Source organism: Monodelphis domestica, chromosome 7 (genome assembly GCF_027887165.1).
Source record: "Monodelphis domestica isolate mMonDom1 chromosome 7, mMonDom1.pri, whole genome shotgun sequence".
Taxonomy (NCBI): domain Eukaryota; kingdom Metazoa; phylum Chordata; class Mammalia; order Didelphimorphia; family Didelphidae; genus Monodelphis; species Monodelphis domestica.
The window spans coordinates 202,543,586-202,563,313 of record NC_077233.1 but is presented as its reverse complement, the minus strand read 5'-3'; positions in this window follow the sequence as shown (position 1 = coordinate 202,563,313).

The window sequence follows — 19,728 nt, the reverse complement described above, 5'->3', positions numbered from 1 at the left end:
TGCCTGAATACAGAGGTTGAGGGGACATGACAGAGGATAGACTCTAAATGAACACTCTAATGCAAATACTATCAACAAAGCAATGGGTTCAAATCAAGAAAACATCAAATGCCCAGTGGACCTACGCGTCGGCTATGGGGGGTGGGGGGGAGGAAAAGAAAATGATTTATGTCTTTAACGAATAATGCTTGGAAATGATCAAATAAAATATATTAAAAAATAAATAAAAAATAGAATTGATAATACCTATTGGTTTCAAGGCTGTAGAAGTAGGCAATGAAATGGCAGTTAAAAGACTTACAGGGTCAAATAGCAAAGCAGTATCTGAGGCCACATTTGAACCCAGGACATCTTTGCCCTAGATCTGGCTATCTAGCTGCCCCCAAAGGGTTTCATTTTAAACAATGGGGTTTATAGCCTCAGATACTTCCTAGCTCTGTGACCCTGGGCAAGTCACTTAACCCTCATTGCCTCGTACTTACCACTCTTCTGTTTTGGAATCAATGCATAGTATTAAATCTAAGATGGAAGGTAAGAATCAAAAAACAAAAACAAGAGGGGATGTGGCAAAGTAGGGACACTAATTCATTGCTGGTGGAGTTGTGAATTTATCCAACCATTCTGGAGGTTAATTTGGAACTATGCCCAAAGGGCGATAAAAGACTGTCTGCCCTTTGATCCAGCCATAGCACTGCTGGTTTTGTACCCCAAAGAGATCATAAGGAAAAAGACTTGTACAAGAATTTTCATAGCTGCACTCTTTGTGGTGACCAAAAATTGGAAAATGAGGGGATGCTCTTCCATTGGGGAATGGCTGAACAAACTGTGGTATATGTTGGTGATGGAATACTGTTGTGCTAAAAGGAATAATAAAGTGGAGGAATTCCATGGGAACTGGAACAACCTCCAGGAAGTGATGCAGAGTGAAAGGAGCAGAACCAGAACATTGTACATGAGACTGATACATTGTGGCACAATCAAAGGTGATGGACTTCTCCATTAGTGTCAATGCAATGTCCCTGAACAATCTGCAGGGATCTAAAAAACACTATCTACAAGCAGAAGATAAACTGTGGGAGTAAAAACACCGATGAAAAGCAACTGCTTGACTACACGGGTGGAGGGGATATGACTGAGGAGAGACTCTGAATGAACACTATAATGCAAATACCAACAACACGGAAATGGGTTCGAATCAAGAATGCATGTGATACCCAGTGGAATCGTGCGTGGGCTATGGGAGAGGTGGTGGGAGGGGGAAGGGGGAGGAAAAGAAAATGATCTTTGTTTCCAATGAATAATGTTTGGAAATGACCAAATAAAAATTAAAAAAAACAAAAAACAAAAAAACAAAAAAACAAAAAAACCCAGAAAAAAAAAAAAGAAAAACTCTTATGGTCACAAAATATGCATGCTTTCACAAATGCCAGGCTTTCTCAGTATGAGATCATTTTGCTGGGAAATAACAACATAACTATTCATAGATGTGCCCTGTTAAATCCAGCTACTCTAATTTCAGATTTGCCATTGGGTAGAGAACCACTGCATGACAGTTACCAAGTGGTAGAAATGACATATAAGTCTAGAGGAGATCTCAAAGATACACCTCTTAGTGATCTTGATATGGAATTATCCCCTGATGGATCCTCATACATCTATAGAGGACACAGAATCACAGGTGCAGCAGTGGTGAATAATGATAAAAAGCTTTGGCATGCATCATTACCAAATCACGTCAATTCCCAGCATGTGGAGTTAAAGGCATTGCTCCAAGCCCTGGAGTTGGCAAAAGGCAAAAGGGTGAATATTTTCACCGATTCTTCTTATGTTTTTTATTCATTTGCATTTTTTTAGGATATTTCTTCTAACTCCTCAACTGTTTTTATTTAGAAGAACAGAGGTTTTATAAGAACAGCTGGCAAATCAAATGTATATAGTGAACTCATATATCATCTGATAACTGCTGTTGACTTGCCAAAAGAAATAGCTGTAATCCATTGGAAAGCCCATACTTATGTGTAAGAACAAGATAACCCTAAGAAACAAAAGGGCAGATATAACAGCAAAATATGCAGTCAGATTTGGTCCCTACCATGTGCTGAATCTTTCCCTGGTGAAAAGCATGATCTTACTAAAGCTTACCATAGGGATAAGGTTCAATCATGGAAAAAAATCTAGGGGCTAGATTAGTTAAGGGCATCTGGGTAGCTCAAGGTGGGAAGCTGATTCTTCCCAGAAAGTTATACCAACATCTTTGTTATGTGATTCACTTTAAAGGTCATTATGGAGTGCAATCCATTCTAGATGTGTTATGACAAATTTGGTTGGCCTCGGGGATATCAACAAATGCTATTAGAGTTTGTCAAGCATGTGACATATGTAGGAAATTTAATCAGTGTCATTTTAAGAACATAGCATTGCGAGGCAGATCTTTAAGCTATATGCCTTTCCAATGTCTGCAAATTGACTCCATAAACATGCCTAATGAAAAAGGATTCAAATATGCACTGTTATTGTGGATTGATTAACAAGATAGGTTGAGGCATATTCAGCTAGGAAGAATAATACAACCACAGTAATAAAATCTTTACTGAAAGAAATAATTCCTATATATGCCATTCCTGATATTATAGACTCATATCGAGGGACTCATTTAACTTATCAGATCCTGCAAGGAGTATACAAGAATTTGAGTATTAAAAGTAGTTTACATGATGTGTATAGGTCTCAGAGTTCAGGGAAAGTTGAAAGAATGAACAAAGAATTAAAGACATCCATAGGAAAACTTTGTGAAGAACACACTTGAAATGGACAGGTGTTCTTTCTTTAGCTTTATTTCAACTGAAGATAAGACCCAGAGGTGTCTTGCACATATCCCTGTTCGAGATGTTATATCGCCAACCTTTGTGGCATGGTAGAACAGCAAAACCATCATATGAATCTATGTTAAAAGGAGAATGCCAAACTCCATGCCTATTTAGTAGAACTACAAAATAGGTTGGAAGAATTGAGAAAGCTAGGATTATTATTATAAAATGTACCATTGGATTTCTCACTACACAATATCAAGCCGGGACATAAAGTGTATGTGAAGAATTTTACTAGAGAGTCATCCACAGAACCAAGATGGATAGGCCCTCTAGAAGTGGTTATGATTATTCCCACATCTGTTAAGGTATCTGGAAAAGATGCATGGTATCATGCAACACATGTAAAACAATGCTATTGCTATGATATTACCAACAATGTAGAGGAGTTAGAAGAAACATTCTAAAGAAAATGCAAATGAATGAATCTGAAGTATTTCCAATAGCCATAACAGTATCTAAAATTGTTCCTATAAATGGAAATCACAACATGAGAGTAAAAGAAGACAAAGAAAATTCAAGCACTGCACCACGATAACCTCAGTACTCCCCACAAATGAGAGACACGAGAGTAGAGGATAAAAGAGAATATAAGCACTGCAAAACAGTGATGAAATAGTTCCAAGTATTAAGGAAAATATCTCCAAAAAGAACAGATCTCTGCTAACAACAACAACAACAACAATGGTAATAATAATAATGATGAAACAAGATTAACAAGAAAACACATCTCTGTCAAAACACACTGTATCATGCATGATTTCTATCTATACCAATAAGAAACTATAAACCAAAGAGTAAAAAAAATTGTATCTCCAAGAATAATTCAAAAGTCAAACAATCTCCCAATATTGACATTTCCATGAAACCAAATCTCCATGAACTAAAACCCCATGAAAACTAAATATCAAATGATAAAAGATAATGGCAAATTTCAAATTATGGAACATGTTTAAAACCTTAAATACATGTTTAAAACATTAAATACACCCACACATGAAGATTTTCACAACATGAAAAACATACATCCACTCATGAAGAGTCAAACCACAGAGGACATACAGGTGTGAACTTTAGATTACACCACCCTACTTAGTCGAACAAAATCAGGAATGTCTACACCCTTACTTAAGGATTAAGTATCTAGGAAGATGGCTTTTGATAGACATGTGCTAGCAAGTGACAAATCATAAACAGCTGACATACCCCTGGGCTGTCCTATGTCAAGCTAAAGGTACCATAGGTACAGGTGAGATGCAGGAAAGTGATGTAAAACTCTCTATATATTTCATATGACTTCCTCTCTCCTGCATATTTTGTGGTAGAGAGGTGGCTGGGGGCACCTTGCTGAGAGTGCTAAGCATTCCAGCATCTTGGCGTGGAGGCAGCTATTATCTGGTTTGGTGATGAATTTTCCTTGATAATATACTGGGAGAAGCTGAGTAGCCAATTTCAGGTGAGGCATCTTACTGAGCTCTATCGGAGTTTAGGCTGATTGATCCTACACTCTTTCCCTCTCCATTTTCCTTAATTCCTTTTCTCTATATTAACGAAACTGCCATAAATTTAATAATGAATTGGGGATTTTATTTGGGATAATCCCTGGCAACCAAAATTAATTTATGTTAGGTCACAACCCAAAATTATCCTTACAGTCTGACTAAACCATGAAGGGTGTGATGAGGACCCCCAAATTTCTGCGAAATCTCTTTCCTTTCTTTACTACTTTCTGAAGACAGCTTTTAATATCTTATTTTGATCAGCTGTAGAGGTAAGTAAATTTGGATTTTTTCCCTCTCCCCTTAAATTAGATAGAATACAGCTGTGTTAATTTTAGCAACATGGCCCCAAGGTCCTGGCTTGGGGAGTTATTTCTAAATATCCCTTCCCTTAGGGAACAAACAACCCATTAGGCAAACCTCACTGACTATACTTCCCAAATTACTCTTAATTAGCACTGAAAGAAAACTGGAGAAAGTTTTGGCCTTCTCCTGCTCCCCACATGTTTTATGAGGCCTGCTAGGGAAATAACTACTATCTATCTATCTATCTATCTATCTATCTATCTATCTATCTATCTATCTTAATGAATACTACATTCTTTGACATTTACATGGCAGTAGAAGAATTAGGGACAGTAAGTATGTCAGGTACCTCCAATTTCTTATGTTATTAAGTAATTTCATTTTTGTACTCCTAAATACTGTAATAAGAAATGCTAAAATCTGAAGCTAAAACACAGGAAAACATAAAAATATTTGAGGCTCAAATACAGGAGAACATGCAAACCCAATTGCATAATTTAAAATGCTTCTTACAGGACCAATTGTCAAATATCTGCCCCCACCAAAAACAGGTCTGAACTTGACAAACTTGTTTCTGAACCTCTAAATGAGGAAATTCCCTTCCCTGAAATGGAGATGGAAAAAACCTTTCTTATAGCTCAGCTGATAGACTTGTCCTCTCATGTTCTGCAAATCTTGGCTGAACTTAATACCCAAGACCCTTCTCCTGAAACCCAAACTTCTTAAATCCCAGTTTCTCCTTTTCCTTCTCCTACCCAAAAATCAATTCAAGCCCCAAGGAAATCTCATCCTTGTAAAGAAACTCATTCTAGTTAAATTGACCCACAGGTACCAAATTCAACTAGAGGCCTTTTTCCTCTAAGAGAAATACCTGAAATAGGATGCAATGGAGATTTGGTGACTCTAAGGCACAATATACCTCAAGAAATAAATGAATTTACACAAAATGTTCCCACATATGAACAAGATCCCTTTCTGGTAATGAAAAAGATGACAGACATATTTTTCAGTATATTCATCTTACAAAGATGTTGTGACAAGGAAATCACTTTAAAAGACTGATATATATTAATTTAAGGTCGCCAAGGAATTCAGCTATGTAATTCCTAAATGAAAACTCAAGTCAGCAGTCAATCTTTTATGGAGTTTAATTACAACAGGAGGAAGAAAGGAATTAGAGATAGAGAGAGAGAAAAGGGAGAGAAGGGAATAGGGCTTAAATACCCCTTCTGTTTAGGCTAGGCCAAAAGGCCCAAGCCCTTAGATAGCTGGGGCAAAGAAAAGAGATCAGTCCCTATTACTCACGTGACCAAAATGGAGAAACAGTCTCAGAGGCCCCACCTTCAGCTTCCTTCAGAGCAAGCTTCTCAAAGCACACTCCAACCACTCAGACAAACTCCTCAACCACCCCCCTGAGTCTTCAGACCCCTCTCTCTTCAAGGAAACCAACCAAGTTCCCTCCCCTCAGTTCTCACATCTACCAATCACGGTCCATCAATTTCCCTGTGCCAATGGAGGCTCTAGCTTAACCCAGGACCACCCAGAGGTCTCTGGCTTTGCACATGTCTGTTGAAGGTCATATTTTCAAATAATTAAATCTTTGATCCTTTGCTACAGCCCTTCCTAAATCCTGTTAACCCGAGTAGGGTAGAGATTGGAATATTTAAATTTTGATCTATGCTGCAGCCCTTCCTCAATCCTGTTAGGACTGAGTAGGGTGGAGATTGATTCCAAGTATCTCCATTGTATCAATTATAAAATCAATCATGACTCAAAGAAATTCCTGTTCTATGCTTAAGCATAGGTCAAAGTCCTTTCCATTGTTCAGCAAAAGGTTTCTGTCCTAAAGTAATCTTAAGAAGGGAGGAGGAGGAACCTCCCATGCCAATGGGGTTCACATTCCAATAGACAAGACACACTATCAATAGGAAATTTTTCAAGTATGAAATTTCCCAATGGTGAAATTTCCAAGATTTATAAGTCTAAGGAATTTTAAGGTTTACAATGTTGAAAACCTGCTACAGGCTTTTTTAACTGAATATGAGAAAAATAAAATAATTTCTCATGTCAAAAAAGCCCGGGGGAGGAATACAGCACACTGGCCATCTCAGGACCCCAATGGGACTATAAGAACTCTGAGGATTATTTACAACTATACCATTGTAGGGAGGCCATATTAACAGCAATGAGAGCGTGTACAGACAGACAGCACAGATAAATGTACAGAATTTGAAAGATAAGCAAAATGAGGATGAGACATCCTCCAGATTCATGGACAGAATAATTGAGTTTGGGGGTTGATACCTGGATTTCAACCTTTCTAAAGAAAATTGCATAAGACAAGTTAGAAGGCACTTTGTTAATAACTCTTGCAAAGTAATTAGATATTATTTTAGAACACATTGCCCAAGATGGTCGAAGATGGACCTTGAAGAATTGCAGAAAACTGTTCTATAACTTCAAAGGGAAACAAAGAAAAAGAGGAAGAGAATAATGATCTTATGGATAAAATAGAGAATCAATTGACATATTTAACAGATAAGATGGCTAAACTAGAAAGAGGGAATGATACTCAACCAATGGCATTTGCCCCTTCCCAGGAATCTAATTATTGATCCATTACCTGCCAATTCTGTGAGAAGGACCACAGAATGATAGAGTTTAGAACTTTATTCTGAACTGAAGGAATATGAAGTTTATTAACAACTACAGAAATGATAATATAGAAATAACTATAATAATGATAATGGAAACTGCAACTTTAGGAATGATAGCTATAGGAATATATATTGGCAAAAGGATAACTCAAACCAAATGACTCCACAACAATATAACTTAAGTTGTGCTCATCCAAAAAATACTCGAGGTGCTAATGTCCCTCAGGGGGGTGCCCAGGAACTTCCCAAATACTATTAAGGTGTCTGGGGTGGGGACTGGGGCACAAGAATCAGAGGATACAACCTTTGATTTTTCCAGACCCTGATGTCCTACTACCTGTTGTCTCTATCCACTACCCACCCTATATGGATGAGCACCATGTTACCTTAAAAGTGGGTAGCACTTTTATGATTGTCTTCTAGACACTGGAGTTTCCAGGTCTGTATTAAAGAGTATACCTGATTTACATTGCTATTCCATTGGCTCACAGAATGTAATGGGAGTGTCAGGGATACCCCAAAGAATTAAAAAGCTTTTCCCTATAATGGTGTCTGTAGGACCTCTAGAAGTAAAACATTCCTTCCTTTTGATGCCTGGCTCCCCTTTAAATTTGCTGGGGAGGGACTTTCTATGCAAACATAGAGCCACAATAACTTGCTCCCCAGATGGTTCCTTATCATTGGAAGCACCTGAGGAATCTTTAAAATTACTCCCTGCACTTCTCTCTGAGATTCAGGAGGGAAAAGAGCATCCTACCTTTGTAATACCTGCAGGTATACCAGAGTCTCTTTGGGCCACATCTTCTTTCGATGTAGGTTTACTTAAATTGGCTATTCCTGTGCAGATAAAAACTAAATCTAAGTCATCTCCTTCCATTTTTCAGTATCCCCTCTCAAAGGAGGCAATAGAGGGTATTACCCCAGTAATAAACTCATTAATTGCACATTGAATAATAATCCCTTGTAAATCTGAACACAATTCATCCATCCTGCCCATTAAAAAAATCAAAAGTAGGGCCTGATGGCAAGCACCTCTATAGTACAGGATTTGAGGGCTATGACCCACCACGTTATAAAAAGACACTGTGTAGTTTCCAACACACATACTATTATTTCTTCTATTCCTAGCACAGCTACATACTTTACAGTAGTAGACTTGTGCTCAGCCTTTATTTCCATACCCATACATGAGAACTCGAGACATATCTTTGCTTTCACCTGGAAGGGATCAGTAATACATGGAGTCATATACCACAAGGATTTGTGGAAAGCCCGAATTTATTTGCACAAATTTTGAGCCAAGACACAGATAATATAACATTTAAAAATAGTAAATTAATCCAATACATAGCTGATCTACTCTTGGCCTCAACAGATGCAGAAGCATGTCAGGAAAATAGTAAACACGTTCTTTTGGAACTACACAAAGAGAGCATAAGATCTTGAAGAATAAAGTTCAGTGGTATCTCCATAAAGAATAATATTTGGGGTTCATCCTGACTGTGGGTGCCCACTCTATTTCTCCCAAAAGAATTTAAAATATTCAAAATTTAAGTTCTCCAACTCTAAGAAAAAGTTGAAAGCAATTTTAGGAGCAACATGGGTTTGGAGACAATGGATTCCTTGCTATGGAGAAATTACTAAACCCCTTATAGCAATAGCATGTGATTCTGTCCCTGAACCCCTCAAATTATAGCCAGAACACCTGTCAGGTCTATCAGATGTAAAACAGGCTATCCTGTCTGCCCATTCTCTTGGCATCCCAGATTACAACAAGCCATTTACTTTGTATATACATGAGCAAAGAAGGGTAGCTTCTGGTGTTTTAACTCAGACTTTGAGACCTTCTCAGTGCGCAATTGCTTATTATTCTGCCCAAATGGACCCAGTAGCATCAGGAGCACCACCATGTCTTAGAGGAGTAGCTGCTACAGCCTTACTAGTGACAAAAATTGTTGATCTAGTATTGGGATGCCCATTAACAATTATGATCCCATATGAGGTAGAAGCATTGTTGCTAAGGAATAGAACACAGGCATTCTCAGATCAGCGAATTACAAGGTATGAAATACCTTGAGAAAACATTACCTTGAAATTCTGTACACATGTAAAGAGAGCATCTTCTGTTGAGACTGATTGACTGTTCCCTATCACTTGCATTGGAGATAATAATTCATTGACAAGAGGATGCTGTTTTTTTAGGACACATTGAATTCCTGATTTTTTTCTTTTCCCTCTTATTTTATTATTGCTTTTCTTTTCTTTTGATTAGAATATTTGATTTTTTTTTCCTTTTCCTCTTTTCTTGTACTAAAGGTACATACAATTAATATTGTTTTCATGCAGGAATATAAGTTTAATATATATGTGTATACACACATACATATATATGTATATGTATATGTATACACACACCTATATATATATATATATATATATATATATATATATAAATACATATATATATGTATATATTGTTATGGTTAAAATATTACCTTTAAAGATTGTTATAATATTAAAACTATGGCCACCAAGGAATTTACTTATGAAATTCCTAAAATTAAACACTCAAGTCAGAATAGAGTTTATGAAGTTTAATCACAATGGGAGTAGGGAAAATGAGAGGGAGGGAAGGAGAGAGGAGAAAAAGGAAAGGGCTTACTCAACCTCTGACCAAGGCAGAGGGAGTTTATGCCCAAAGGGCCAAGGTGGAAGGAATCAGTCCTTGACTCATGTGACCGATCTGAAGGGAAGCTGTCTGTGGGCCTCCTCCCTGTTCAAGCTCCTCACACCAACTTGCCTCTAGCCCTGTCCACAGGAAGTGAGAGAATTCCAGAGGCTGCTTTCTCCATCACTTCATGTGACTCACCAGTGCCAATGGTGGCTCAAGCTTGGCTTAGGACAGCCCAGGTGGGCAGTTAGTTATTTCTGATTTGTCATTGACTAGCACATGCCTGTGTAGTGTGGGTGTGCACAATTTTGGGTGCAAGATCAGGCAAGATGGAGATTTTAAAATTCACAATATGTATATACTTGCTATAATATCAATGCATACCCAAAAGCTGTGGGAACCTGCCATTTATTCATAAAATGTTTTAGTATTGTGATTAATGTCTGTATCTGATTCTAGGAAATGGGATAAAAACAAGGAGCACAGACTTAACCTGAATAGTGCCAAATAGAGCACACAGGGAAAATTAGTGTGAGACTCAAGGTTGTGATGCTTGACATATGTTAAGTCGTAGGACTTCCTTATATCTATACTCTTTGTGAAATACGCAGACAGTTACAAAAGTTTGACTATCATCCTGGCTCCCCATATCCCTGAGAAGGATAAAACAATCAAACCAGGGAATAAAATTTCCCTATCAAAATAAAATTCTAGTTCTTTTTTTTCTTATAGTATGGTAACTTCCTGTATTTTTGGCTGCAAATGGGTAAGTGAAATATTACTGCATTCTGTCCTAAAGACTTGTGGGACAGAAATTACTTTAAATTCAACCTATACAAGGGCCTGTTAGAAATTTATTAAACCCAAATAAGGGCCTATTTTGATTTTTTTTCCTGTTTCCCAAAAGTTTAACTTTTTTCCATTTTTTTCCTCTTTATATTTTTGGGTTTTTTTCTCTTCTTTTGATAATTGACTCATACACCTCCATAACTCAACCATGCAACCTGAGCTGAACTGGATTTTTTTTTAACATCCAATTCAGGAGAGGATTGTATTTTAATGAAAATCCAAGATTTTGAAATTTTGTTCGAGAAAAGATCTTCAAGGAAGAAGCTTGATAACTCCTAAATCCAGAGAATGAACAGTTGCAGAAAGATGCCAGAAAACCTACATTATATCAGGAAGATCTAGAATGAACTTTGGGTGTGGTTGATTGAACTGAATTTTGATTGAACATTTATTTGAATGTATACTCCTATGCCAAAAGGAGTGCGCCCAGCAAACATTGTTTTAGCTCTCTGTCTTTCTTCTGTTTCCCTCTTCAATCTAACTACTGTAATTTCCTCTTAGAAGGTGAAATTATGTGTGCACCTGTAGTTAGAAAATTTGAAGATGCAGGATAATTATGTTTAGTGATCAACTGGGGAGACTGTTCTCCCAATCGTCATCAGGGGGTATTGTGAACTTTAGATTACTCCACCCTACTTAGTCTAACAAAATCAGGAATGTCTACACCCATACTTAAGGATTAAGTATCTAGGAAGATGGCCTATGATAGACATGTGCTGGCAAATGACAAATCAGAAACAGCTGACATACCCCTGGGCTGTCCTAAGTCAAGCTAAAGGCACCATAGGTACAGGTGAGATGCAGGAAAGTGGTGTAAAACTCTCTATATATTTCACATGCTCTCTGTATATTTCACATGACTTCCTCTCTCCTGCATCTTTTGTGGTGGAGAGGTGGCTGGCGGCAGCTTGCTGAGCATGCTCAGCATTCTGGCATCTTGGCATGGCAACAGCTATTATCCATTTTAGTGGTGAGTTTTCCTTGATAATATACTGGGAGAAGCTGAGTAGCCAATTTCAGGTGAGGAATCTTACTGAGTTCTATCAGAGTTTAGGCTGAGACTTTCTCCTTTACCTTCCAAACACTACTGTCTTAGAAAGCCACTAATCTTCAGAGACCTTGTGGCAGAGGACTTTGAACTTCCCCTGGCATAGGCCAGGCAGGAGAAATCCTACACCCTTCCCCTCTCCCTTCTCCTTAATTCCTTTCCTCTATATTAATTAAACCACCATAAATTTACGAACTGACTTGGGTATTTTATTTGGGATATTCCCTGGTGACCAAAATTAATTTAGATTAGGTCACAACCCTAAATTATCCTTACATAGGCACACATGAAGAATTCAAACTTACTTCCATGCATATATAATCATGAATAAAATCAATCTTACACATGGGCATACAACGATCTTACACACATGCATGTTCCTATATGTTAAAGGACATGGGACTTCAATGAAGGTGAGATGACAGAGAAAATGTGTAACCTGAACAGATGAAAAACCCATGATGTGTTTGTTTTGTACAATCAACACCAAGGACATGGAAGTAATTTGAAATCAAAGTACTGATGGTGAAGGGATCATGTAAGAATTTATCATACCTATTAACTTCACAATAGGTACATACATATATAAGCACAACATGGATGGGTTAAGTATGTATATAAACCATAATTCATACTGACATATTTTTGAGTTCTGCAGGACTCAGACAGATAGGAAGTTACACAGAAAATTCTTGCCTGAATGACTTCTGAACAGAACTCATATAGAAATTTAACATAATGTACATTTGTAAAATTTGTACAGACAGAATAATGTACATTTGGAAAATACTAATGAATTAATATACAAATATATTAATATACAATTAAATATGTTAGGATACTAAAATTTACTAATATTTAACACACATAAGGAAAGAATAGTTAAGGAAGTTGAGACTTGAGGTAGATCAGGGACAGATTGATATTATATCTATGATAAGTTACATAGTTACCTTAGGAATTGATATTGTTTATGAGAACTTTTACTTAGAAGGTGTTATAGTTCATTGAGATAAGAAAGTTTACTTTGTTACAAAACTGTTTGGATTGTTGAATTGGTTATTGTTATTCAAAACCATATTTCTGTATTGCATTTGTATTTTATTACCTATCACACTTTCCTACAATGTCAAATCTTAGAATAGGAGTTACATAGATTAGAATAGTAAAGATAGAATAAGATTTCTTATTTTGGTGGTGTGGAATATGTTAGGATAGCATGTCTTCATAGAATAGACAGAATGAATTAAAATATAATTTAGGTAAGTATTATAAACAGAGTACAAAATGGCTGAATTTTGTGGAAAACAGAAATGGGGATGTTGTTATTAAGAGAAATGGTCACAGACAGAAGAAATGAAATGCAAAGAAGAAAAACTAATGAGAGCAAATAGAATCCATACCCAGACCTATCGGGGAGGGGAGAGGTTCTATGGAAGGTTGAAAAGTCAGAGCAATTGGCCAAAGCTGATCTTCTGGACATGCTTCTGCTTGGTGTGGTCATCAGGAATGTCATACAATGATGTTGATGTTTGTATCTGTTCAGGTTTTTCCTCTAATTGTTCCAGATATAGCAATGGATAATGCTTTAAGGAATGATTGGGTAGATGCAGATATATATATATTTCCAGACTGCTCACATTGCATGGTTGCCCTGATTTTACATAAAAAAATGTCATTCTATTTGGTTATCTGTACACCCAGGAATTAGGAGAAATGAATGGTCAATGGTGAGAGGACCTAGTTTAACCATTGTGCTTTTGAGCTCTGGGACCTGCTGTATTTCCCTAGTAGCTCCTGCCACTGAACCCATAACTCCTATAATGGTATCTCCTGGGAATGTCTTTAGGATGGACTTTGAAGCACCAGTATCAATGAGAGCTTTTCCTCCACCTTAATCCATACATATGGTTCAGGTTTACCTGTTGTCAATGAACCAATTGTCATGCTGTCACTTTGCACTGAACCTTCATCATTAGCTGACTGTATGTTTGGACCAATTAACATTACTTGGTTTAATTCATTTCCTGACTGATCTTTATTAACACTTGAATCTGTAGTGTCTTTCTCTTTCTTGGAACATAACTCTAAACCATAACTAGCTGTTTGTACATATTCTTTGACTTGGTCAGACCTCCCTCCTCCATTCACAATTCTGGCTTCATGGAAGATTCTTGAACCCTTGGCCATCATGTCAATTGTTGTGCCCTGCATTCCATTTATATTTTCAAATTTAACTGATGATATATTTTCAATATTTTGAATATGCTCATCGATAGCAATTGTATTTTTAGTTCATTTAGATTTTAATTTTCCATGTTGTATTGTACAGGGTGAAAAATGTTAGCTTCTAGATTCAAGTGAGGTCTTTTTTCTAAGGGAGTCTGTACCAAACAGCCTTTTGAACTTTCAGTTAGTTCAAGTGGGGATTTATCCATGTCTGTGACATTGTCTACATTGTATGTAGCTAACCCTCTCATCTGCTTTTGGCCAACTTATCAGGGAAGCATCCTCCTTGGTTTTATCTATGAATTGTCTGTGTACATGAGGGCTAAAATCTTCAGACAAAGTAATATCTGTGTCTTCAAAATCAGGCTAAAAAATTTTAAAGGCTCTTTTCAGTATTTGAGACACCTATAAGGCTCAGATAGAAATTTTGGGAATCTCCAGTTCAGTGAGTCTAAGTCTTGTGTGGAAAATGACTTGTGCCCTTTAGAATGGAGGATACCGGCCCCATCAGTAATTTTAGCTATGTCTCTCATTGGTAGGATTTTCTAAGCTTCAGCAATTGTATCTCTGTCATTTTTATTCTTTTCCTTTGCCTCTTTCTTATTTTTTGTGTTGATGTGTTATCCTTATTAGTATTCATTCCCTTTATTTTCAGCCATTTCTGTCTTTTTCTCTGACTCTTCCTTATCCTGTTCTTTTTCCTGTTGTGCCAGATATTCAGAGCACATTTTATAGACTAGTTCTAATTTATTGTCCAGGACTAGGATTTTGGCAGCCTTCTTGGGTGTTATTCATCTAAGGATGTTCCTGAGATAAGATAGTGCCTGAATAGCTGCCATTGTGATCACATAGACTTGTGTGCCACATGGTGGTGTTGGAAAAAGGTATTGTTGTAATAAATGAAGTGGAGTTGGCTATAAAACCCATTGTGTCCAGCACCAGTCCTGTAACTGTGTTGTATATGATGTTATAAATCCAATAGAAAGCTATAATGGCCAGTTCAGATACCCAGAACACTATTTGCAGCATCATTTTTTTTATCTTCTTCCTTTTTCCTTCACTATTTAATTTTTTTTTTTTCTGTCCACTAGTCTGGGGTGGGTTCAGGCTGTTTCTGGGTGCCAAATTATATTAGATGGTGATAATGGAAGATGTGGGGAGAACTAAATAGATGTTACTCCAGTAAACAGTTTTGAAGGAAGGGAATTGATTTCAGAGGACCCTCTTCCTTCCTGTTCTCCCTGCTAAGCAGCCTAATGGAGTTTGCCTAACAGATGGTGAGTCAGCCCCTTCTTCTGATTACAAATTCCTGAGGACAGTTTCTGTAGTTTAAAAGGACTATTTATTTTCTTGGGGGGGGGCAAAGAAATAAGAGGGAAATGGGAGAGAGAGATAGGATTTCCCTAATTCTGATTATTATTATTTATTGAAGGCTTTGGTTCAAGTCTCTTCAAAAAATAATATTTGGCTCCCCCTGAGGGAGAACAATAATAATTCAGTTGGGGTCTTTATTGGGCAAGACTCTTTTCTTCAGCTCAAAACCAGGTAGAAAATGTTAACATCCAAGAACTTCTTCAGCCTTCCCCTTCAGAGAGGTTGGCCAGAGAGAAGTGAAGTGATGTGGAGATCATACCACTCCAAGCAGAAGTGTCCAGAAGATCATCTTGGTGCTAACTGCCTTTCCTTTTCCAAACTTCCATAGAATTCTCTCCCTTCCCCTGATGGCTCCGGGTCTGGATTCTATGTCCTCTCGAGTTTTTCTTCTTTGCATTTTATTTCTTCTGTTTATGCCCATTTCTCTCAATCACAGTACATATATAATTTACACAATTACATAATAAAATATATGAATATATCATGCAAATTACATATTATGTATTACATATCATATGCATTATATTACTGCATTATTTTAATATATAAGATACATTTAGAATATATTTAAATATAGAAAAAATAGTTCATTAATATTCATTAATATAATTAACATAAATGTACATATATACAATCATATAAATTTTTTATTCTGCTTCATACAAAGTACTTTTCTCTAAGTACATAAGTACTTTTCTATAAGTAATCTTCTCATTATTTTACAACTTTACTTCTGTTTCTCCATTTGATTTCTCCTTTCATTTGATTCACTATTAAATTATCAGACATTTCATATATTAAGTGTGAAGATAGGATTAACTTTCCCTTTACCTATTTTTAGCTAAACAAATCAAGAACTCAAAGTACCCCTACTTAACACTAAGTAAGAGAATTCATGAGTCATTTACTAGAGCAAGTTCACACCTCCAAAGGCTACTGCCAACCCCCTGTGCAGTGCTAGTCAAATTGAAAGACTGTGATTGGTTCCTGTAAATTGAGGAAGGGACAGGAAGTGATGAGGAAAAAGGACTATAAAAATTCATGGACTTCCTGTCCAGGGGACTTCTTCTTTGAACTTCTTCTCCTTTGGAGTTCATCTTTGGAGACTCTGTGTCAGTGAATTCTACTGAAGGAGGAGATTCTTTCCCTGGATCCTGTGTTAGCTTTCTGGGTGAGTAGCTGGTCTTCCTTTCCTGGCTTTTGGAGTGATTGGTTCCAGAGATTCCTGCCTTGGCTTTGGAGGAGGCTGCATTGGTGGAATCCTGGCTGAAGTCACTCCAGGAATTCTGGAAGAGGATTACCAGGAAAATCTAAATGGAGATAGTGTCTTAGGGAAACCCTGCTGGGCCTGAATCTGGCTTGTCAGGAGAAGGGATGATAGGTTTATTAGGATCTGTCTCTATCTACATTTTTCCACTTTCACTCTTTCCACCTATTTGTAAATAAAGCGGCTAAAAGATTTAAGCTCTAATATTTTTAAATTTGTGACTACAATATTACTTTAGAACTTTCATGTTAGCATAAAAACTTAAATTTAAATAAGTAAGATAAAAAAGAATAGTTAGAAGTATGAATGATGAATAATATTGAAGAACATGAAAATGGGTCATTTTAAGTCAGATCCACTTGTTTCTGAAAGTGGTACTAAGGCATATTTTATGGTTATTATCCATGGAAGTATCTCAGAAAGTTGGGTTTTTAACTCCAAACACTCCTATTTTCCCTTTGCAGAGACTGATATGGATTTAACTCCAATAGAAGTTTACTTCCCTCCTTGTCATTTGTCTCATTTTACTTAAAGAATTTCAGTTCCTCATTCACAATCTTCCTCTTGTAAGATTAAAATTAATGTCCAATAACTCCAAATATTATATTTTGTAAGATTTATTAATAATCACTTGAAGTAGAGGAAATAAAAAGCCAAAAAATTAAAGTTTGAGTAAAGAGAAATTTCCTGAACACATTAGTGGGAGAAGAGAGAGAAGGGGTGGAGTTACCGAAACTGTATCTCCAAAATGTAAGGATGTAATGTGAGGACAAAAGTGGGATTTTGGGGAAAGTAGTCCTGGGGTACAAAATTCTAATTACACAATCCCCCCTGTGATTCCAGTGAGAAAAAATCTCCCAGATTTACAAGCCTACTTTACCCATGGAATTAGTACACATAACCAACTTAGATGATCTTCAACTAGTGGTACATACAATATCCCACTTTCTAAGGGGAAATTACAATAATTGGAGGGAAAGAAGGAAATGAAAGAGAAAAAGAACAAAATGCATGATTTCTAAGTGCATTGGCAAAAAAACAATTAGGGCAGTATGTTTTGGCATAAGAGTGTACATTCAAAACAAATGAGTTCAACATCCCACAGTTCAAATCACCACATCCCAAAGTTCATTCTGGATATTTTGGTGCAGTGTGTGGTTTCTGCAAGCATCTTCATGGCACCTTCTCCAAATAGTTCAGTTTCTGGATTTGGGGAGGTAGCAAGCTTCTTATTCTAAAATTACTCTCAAAAGAATTTAAACTTTGCATTATAGGATAATAATAGAATGCTCCCTAAGGAGGGTGTTGACAAACACATGGATCAACCACGGATACATGGCTGAGGTCTGAGGGCTATGAATCAATTGTCAAAAGAAAATCAAAAACATAAAAAAACTAAATTAATGAGAAAAAAGTAACTTCTGGATATCAAAATCTCGTGTGTAAAAATTCTAGATAAGAAAAGATAAACCTATAACAGGTCCTTGAATCAGGACCCAATTAAAATGATTTATGTCCCTCAAGCCTGTAGTAGCAATTATGCAGTTACCCAATGAGCAGCCAGGACTGCAGAAAATTACCACAGAAAGAAAAAGGACTAGATTTTGTAGGAGAATGGAAAATCATGCCCTGGTCTGATTTTACCTTTGATCTCAGGGTTAGGGGAGTGAGAATGGCCACCAAAGTGAGATACTTGGTAGAAGTATGGATCTGGCACAAGGGAATCCTGCACCTGACTTTGCAAATAGCTGCTTCCTTGAACTCCAAAATAATTTCAAGTCCCATGCCTTGATGCTTATCCATCCCACCAGGATTAGTTGGTCTTCTTTGACCTTGTGCTCATTGGCCCTATGCAGATTAATTTTGTGCTCACTGGCACTTTGCAGTGGCTCTTTTGTGATTCCTTCTCCTGTAATCAGACACAATCATTAATAAAAGTCCCATAATATTAATCAATGGTAGGTTTCCATAGTCTAAAGCTTTTGGATATGCATTTACATTAGGGCTAATGGTCATTTTAAACTTACCCTAGTGCAAAATCAAAAACTATTAATACTAGTAATATGTGCTTCAAGTATAAAAAATGTGAGAAAAAGAAAACTCAAATCCTCTATTGCACATGCAATGAAAAATAATAATTTTTAAAATTAAACATATGTAGTTCACAATCAATGACACACTGTATTAGCCAAGGAGAGGCACAATGCAAGAGTTTCTCACACCCAAATATAATATGCATTTCCTTTTTAATTTGACCATGATCCACAGTGTGTATGTACATATTTGTTTTTTACCAAGTAACAGCTTTATAAACGCCAGGCATGGTATGACAGGCAATGCACATTCAAAAAGAACAAAAATCCCAAAATCACAATAGCCTATTTAATGACAATAGCAAACAAATCCATTATCATTAGTATTCACATGAGTCTCTATAGCCATTTTCTGTGTGACATTAAAAAAAAAAACTCTTTGAAACTCATGGACACTTGTCACAAGTTCTCCAGCTCTAGCCAATCTTTCAACATTGACTGAAATATTTTTAACAAAGTCTGTTACTGTCATCATTTCAAAATGTGGCAGAGGAGCCCAGAAAAATAAAACAAAACAAAACAAAACAAAAAAACCTTCTGTACTGATGATTAAAACCTTTTGGGTCTAAAATGTCACCAAGAATATAGACCATTCTGGTGGAAGGGTAGAATAAGCTGAAGAGTATGAATATGAAAACCTGCCTAGGGGTTGCAAATCCCCCTGGGAAAACTTTCCCATCTCCCAGATGAGATTATAACCCATCATACGGTAACCAAGCCACTTGGCAAATCTCCATCCTCTAGTATGAAACTATAACAGCATAAAAAGCATGTCTTTATATGTCCCATCCATTCCAATGTGGAGGCAAGGAATACAATAGTGAAAATCACTTCTGAAGTTTCATTCATTACATTTTTATAAATGCAG